We start from the raw sequence: 6,271 nt of genomic DNA, 5'->3' as shown, positions 1-6,271 counted from the left end.
AACCTTTAACAAGAAGATTATAATGTGTTGTATGATGTGATTACAGGGGAGTATTAAATTGTTTTATATAGTAATAGTTAATTAAACTCTTATTAATTACGAAAGTGATGGAGAAATTTGAGATGAGGTTCTACGTAAAAAACATTGAAAGTTATGGAGAAATTTGAGAAGTAGTAGTTAGTTTGATTCTGAATCTTATGCATTGTATTTCTGGTTGATTCATTTTTTCATGCAGATGCAACATTTTGTAATATTATCTGATTATTCTGTTTCTGTTCACTACAAGAATTGTTGGAATGTGTGGCGACCAAAAACCCTCACAAAGGAAGGAAAGCAACCACAACAGAGACATTTGTGGCGGCCTTAGGCAGCTACAAATAAGCTAGTCACAAAGCTTTGTGGCGGCCAAAAGGCCGCCAAATCTGATTTTTTTTGTTACCATTTGTGACAAATTCTAGCTTTTGTGATGGTTTGGGCCGCCACAAATTCCAGCTTTTGTGAGGGCTTAGACCGCCACAAATGTTAAAGCTGATTAAAAAATTAAGTTTTTGTGGAGGCTCAGGCTGCCATAAACTTCTCCTATTGTGAGAGCTTAGGCTGCCACAAAGGATGAAACAGATAAACAAAAAAAAAATATTGTGATGGCTTAGGCTACCACAAATGTTTGACTTTATTAAAAAAATAAATTTATAAAATTCGAAATGAATATTAATATAAATTAAAAATATAATATTAAAATTTAAATTAAAATTAAATTTAGAATATAATATTAAAATTTAAATTTAAATTTAAATTTTAAATAAATATTATACATAAAAATATAATATTAATATTAATATTAATATTAATTAAGGTAATTATTACCAAACCAAATAAAACATTCCAAAATTAATAAATTATGTCATACAAACCAAACATTAAACATGCCATAATTAAATAATAATGTATAATATATTCATACAAACCAAAAATAAAATTATCAAATATCATTCAAGTACATCAATCATCGCAGTAATTCCTCTGATCAATCGCTTCACTCCCTCCATCATTATTTGCTGAAATATTACTCGACGACATAAGTCCCTCAAAAGTATTATTAATTTGTGTTGGAGACGTCATGGTTTGAAATTGGATATTATCTTCAAGTACACCACCACTAGTCGATGGATGAGCCATAACTGGTTGAGGTTCATTTAAATCTAGTCTGATCAAGTCAGCTATTGGCATAATTGGTCGATATGGAGTTTGATCTGATTAAGGTTGAGGAAGTTGATGTGAAGATGACGAAACATACTGATAATTATAAAAATATTGTTGTTGTTGAAACATTGGATGTTGTTGTTGCTGGAAGGCGGAGTTCGGAGGATCCTGGTGTTGCTGTTTGAAATTTGGAGGCGATTGCTGCTGCTAGGAGTATTGAGAGTAATTTTGATGTTGCTGGAATAGTGGTTGTTGCTGCAAGTACTGAGGCCGAGGCGGGAAATGCTGATGAAACACAGGAGGAAATGAAAATTGTTGTTGTTGAAACTGTTGTTGCTGTTGAAACTGCTGCTGCTAGTTTTGAAACTTTTGTTTCCATTCCTCATTTAGTTTATAAATTGTCGCTTGTATCATTTGTTGTGTCTTTTCTTCTTGCTCACTTATCCATTGTTCCTTTAATTGGTAAATATTATCTATTGACGAACGATGAGATCGATCCATACTAGCATAAGAAGAAGACGTCTTAGTATGAATATAGCTTGTTGGACCTTTCACAAATATTGACGATAAACTATCGGCACCCAACACATGCCCTTTATACTTGCCACCACTAATGTTCATAAAACTTGCGGTCTCATATTGTTTCCGCTGCACTGGACCAGCTCGCTGAGCAGGAGGAAAAGTAGCTTTATGGTCATCCCATTTTTTCATGACTTGTTGAAGTGTTCCTATATAAAAAATAATAAATTAAAAGATTAAAATAGTTAATTAATATATAATAATTTAGAGGGCTAATTCATTATAATTAGAATGTATATATGTAGTTAAAGAAATATATATGAATTTAAATACCAATTAAATATATATTTACCTGAATCATTTATGATAATCCATCAATATACTCATTTGTTTCAAGATTAACATGAAGATAGTGATGTATCTTAGCATGAGTGACCTCCCTTCCAAGTTGATTTTCCTAAAATATTAAATTAATGTCAAGTTTAATTGGTGAAATGTAATAATTAATTGAATATAAATTAATAGATATATATTAATAGTAATTACCATATAATATTTAATTTCTCCAGCAGACATGGAATCTCCCTTATGAGTACTGGTACCCCTCTCAGATGCTCTATTAGTCTTTGTTTTTTCTATTTTCTGTTTGTAAGTATTTGTGTTCCATTTCCTCCACAAAGCACTCCAAATATTTTCACCAATCCAATTTGGCCGTTTTTCCTCGCCCTTATTACGTGCGTACGCCAACATAGATGACACACGCTTGGAGAAACGATGGTCAAAAGAAGCAAAAATCGTAGCATTATGCTCTCTTTTCCAAGTACATTTTGTCTATTGTTTGTTTAAATTTAAAAAATATTAAAAATATAATTCAATTAAGCAATTAAATAAATTAATCTAATCACTTACTTTGAAACAATATAAAAATTGATCAACTTCATTAAATTGAGGTGTCTTATCCTCTTTTATCTCACTCCAAGACAACCATGGTTTTTAATATTTCTCTTATATGACTTCAGCAATTGCCTTTGCAGATGATTTAAAAGGGAGATATTTTCAAAGTTTACATGCAAATTAAATATAAAAATTCATTAATAAAATAATATAAAATGCAATAATTGACAATAATGAAATATTTAACGGTCATAATTTAAAATAGTTTACATATCCATCTCCTTCTGGAATAATGACAATGCGGTTGTAGCAATCCACGCATCCAGGTTCCATTATTCCGTCTATGGTATAAGGCTCTATAGGGACCTCAGGATATAGGGGAATAGCTCCACCACTAGTACCAGTCGACGGCATCGGCATGAGAGATGAGTCATTAACAACACGTAGTTTAACAACTTTTTTCTTACCAAGTGATGTTTTGGATATTCCTCGTATTCCAGCCGTTCTCGTTCCTCCCAATCCTCCTAATCCTCCTACTCCTGACATTGAATCCATGTGTGTGTATATATATATATATATATATATATATATAGACATGGCTTTAGTGTCGGGAGTGGATATTCCTCGTATTCCAGTCGTTCCTATTCTCCTGATCCTCCTACTCCCGACATTGAAGCCATGTATATATATATATGTATATATATATATATATATATAAAAGAAATATAAATAAATAAATTATAAATATAAATAAATAAAGAAATATATATAAATTATAAATATATATATATACACACACACACCTTTCACATAATTAATTAATTATCTTCATCATCGTCATCATCATTTGATGAGTGAATTAAGTCACTGCCTTCATCACTCTTTAATTCTTCTATTCCGTGTTCATCAACTTCTTCTCCAATGTTTGGCTCATGACAAAGTTGGCTAATAGTCTCATCTCCAATCACATGATCCAAATTTGACATTTCATCCATTTGATATGCAACTTCTTCATTTTGACCTCCTTCAACTTCTTCGATTCCACTCTTTGGTCTTGTTTTGATTGCAGCACACAAACCATGTTTGCTTCTAACTGTTGATGGATAAGGAACATAATACACTTGTCTTACATTACGGGCCATGACAAATGGATCAAACCGTGGATATTTTTTGCTCAAACGAATGTCTACAGTATTGGATATCAAATTGATCTTAGTTCCTCTGCTAGATGGATCAAACCACTTATAGTAAAACAACACCACTTTTTTTCACATAATCTAGGAACATATAGTCAGTTTCGTAAATTTGCTCAATTATGCCGTAGAAATCTTCTACTACACCACTATCAAACAAACTTTCATACAAACTCTACCATTAATTGTTTCTTTTCCTTCAGTCTAAGATTCAGTGTGAAATTTGTATCCATTGACATAATAGGTGTTCCATTCTTTGAAACTTCTACTCGAGCCCATAGATAAGTGCCTCAAGTGGATGTTCATAGGAGTTTGTTCTTCGAGATGTACTTGTTGTTGAAACTATAATGGGAAATTTGAATGTATATCAACAGATGATTGTCCTGTAGTTAAAAATGTTGTGATCGATGACCATATATATATATAAGTTGTTTATTCAAATTAAAATACTACGTATGGTGAATACCAATTTAAAAATATTAATTAATTAAAGATCAAGATGGATTTAAAACATACTCAATGTATGGTTTAACTTCAGTGCAGTTAATCAAAACGTGAACATGTGCCACATTAAATACTTTGTCAATTGGCCAGAAAATCGTAAAATCCCTACCAGTATAATGACCAGACAAGCAAAAAACTGATAAAGCATGTGGGTGACGTATAACACTATCAGTATCATTTCTTCCGTTCACTGGTGACAACGTTTCGTTGTTGAAACAATGAGAACAAAAGTGTGTTGTTTCATGGCGTAGGTAAGATGAACAAATTGAGCCCTTAACTCTAGCTTTATTTTTCACCGACCGTTTTGAATAACCCATGAACCTATATTATAAATGAGATGTACAATAAGCTCCGTGTGTGTATATATATATATATATATATATATTGAAAATCAAGTGTGTGTACACACACACACACACACACACAGACACACACACACATATATATATATATATACACACTGGTCCACTAAGCCTAGCTTCACTTGCAAGATGCACTAAGAGATGCTCCATGGAATCAAAAAACCTAGGAGGGAATACTTTCTCCAACTTACACAGAATCATCGAAATGTCATTTTTCATCTTGATGAGATCTTTATCAATGAGCGTTGAAGAACACAAATTCTTGAAATATTGACTCACTTCAATAAGTGGGTTCAATACATGTGTCGGTAAAGCACTAAAGGCAATATGAAGTAAACACTCTAAAAATATATGACAATCATGACTTTTTATCCCATGTATCCTCCCATTTTCTACATAAGCACATCATGCCAAATTAGAACAATAACCACCAGGCGTCTTCAACTCTTTGATCCAGCGATAAACAAATTTGACTTCATCATCAAATAAAGTGTAATTCGCACAAGGTTTTAGAGTCTTGCCATTGTGCTCCACCAAGAACAAATATGATCGTCTGCAATATATACCTATGTATTTTCTAGCTTTGTCATTATCTTTTGATTTCCCTTTCACATTTATCACAGTATTAAATATGTTTTCAAAGAAATTTTTCTCGATATGTATAACATCGAGATTATGTCTCAAAAGATTATCTTTCCAATACGATAGATCCCAAAAAATACATCTTTTTGTCCAATTGTGCCATTGTCTATAACCTTGTGGTTTACAAGCCACACCATTAACAACTTGTACCTTTGACATATCTTTTACTTTATTCCAAACTTGTTCCGATTTCAATCTAACTGGTGGTCCTAGATTTTCTGCATAGCCCTTGATAAATGCAGTTTTGCTCCTTCTAAATGCATGATCAGCAGGTAATAACCACGATGCTTTCCCGCCAAATTTTAAAGTAAATGCTTTTGTATCTTCCATACAAATAGGACAAGCCATATTACCATGGGTGCCCCATCCCGACAACATCCCATAAGCGGGGAAATCATTAATGATCCGCATCAAATCAGCTCTCATCATAAAATTTTGTCTCCGAGCAATATCATATGTCAAGACACCACTCCACAACCTCTTCAAATCGTCAATCAAAGGTTGTAAAAAAATATCAATACTAGTTGTAGAATTTGAAGGACTTGGTATCTTAGCAGCTAAGAACATATAAGGTTTAGACATACACATATCAGGAGGAAGATTGTAAGGAGTACCAATAATCGGCCAAAAAGAATAAGGAGTAGACGATGCTTGTATGTAAGGCGTAAATCCATTTGAGGATAATCCAAGTCTTACATTGTGTTGATCTGACGCAAAATCAAGATGCATTTGATCAAAGTGTTTCCATGCATGACCATCAGACGGATGTCGCAAGTCACCTGAATTTCTTCTATTCTCATAATGACATGTCATCTTTCCTGCAGTTTGTATTGATGCAAGCATTCTCTGCAATCTTGATACAATAGTTAGGTAAAACATTGCTTTCCTTGGAATTGATTTTCCCCTACTTACCCTAGAGTTATTCCTTTGGTGATACCTTGGTTGTTGACAAAACTT

General features: G+C 32.7%; 1 long non-coding RNA gene across 1 annotated transcript; it reads right to left on the bottom strand.

The window, feature by feature from the left end:
- Window positions 1-931: 931 nt before the first annotated feature.
- LOC140921023 (uncharacterized) lies at window positions 932-2,677 on the bottom strand. Its single transcript, XR_012163866.1, has 3 exons — window positions 2,266-2,677; window positions 2,072-2,176; window positions 932-1,928 (listed from the first exon to the last, which is right to left on the bottom strand). It is a non-coding gene; the product is annotated as an uncharacterized lncRNA (long non-coding RNA).
- Window positions 2,678-6,271: the final 3,594 nt, after the last annotated feature.

The sequence above is a fragment of the Cicer arietinum genome, chromosome 7 (assembly GCF_000331145.2).
Source record: "Cicer arietinum cultivar CDC Frontier isolate Library 1 chromosome 7, Cicar.CDCFrontier_v2.0, whole genome shotgun sequence".
Lineage (NCBI taxonomy): Eukaryota > Viridiplantae > Streptophyta > Magnoliopsida > Fabales > Fabaceae > Cicer > Cicer arietinum.
Note: the sequence above shows the minus strand (reverse complement) of the source record. Positions and strands in the feature narration are given on the sequence as shown.